This window comes from Brassica oleracea, chromosome C9 (genome assembly GCF_000695525.1).
Source record: "Brassica oleracea var. oleracea cultivar TO1000 chromosome C9, BOL, whole genome shotgun sequence".
Taxonomy (NCBI): domain Eukaryota; kingdom Viridiplantae; phylum Streptophyta; class Magnoliopsida; order Brassicales; family Brassicaceae; genus Brassica; species Brassica oleracea.
The window spans coordinates 43,782,222-43,782,722 of NC_027756.1; positions in this window are offsets into that span (position 1 = coordinate 43,782,222).

The window sequence follows — 501 nt, forward strand, 5'->3', positions numbered from 1 at the left end:
ATAACGACCAAACGCCCATTCCGCTCGGTCGCTACATAGCGACCGAGCTCGAGCCGGAGCTCGGTCGCTACGTAGCGACCGAGTTCGAACCAAAGTTCGGTCGCTACATAGCGATCGAGCTCTTCCGAAACGTTGATACGACATCAGTCCATGCATTCTCGTCTACCCTTCGGTGCTATCTCTCGAATACCGTAGCGAACCTATCTCACGTTCCCCGCCATTTCTAAGTTATCAATCAAACTTTACCGTAAAAACCGCGGAAAGTTCATTCTTTATCGAAAGAAGCCGTAATAAACGCGAGTCGGAAGACGGCCCAAAGGGACCTAAGACATGACTCGAGGCCCAACTTACGACTTCTTAACCAACAGCCCATAAACTGCATGATGGTTTACGCTTGGTTCGCAAGGGAAGATAAATGTCAAGTTTCCGCGGATAGATACTAAATTTTGAAGATAATTACGAAGATCGGAAAAAATGGAATATCTCCATTTTTATGCTATG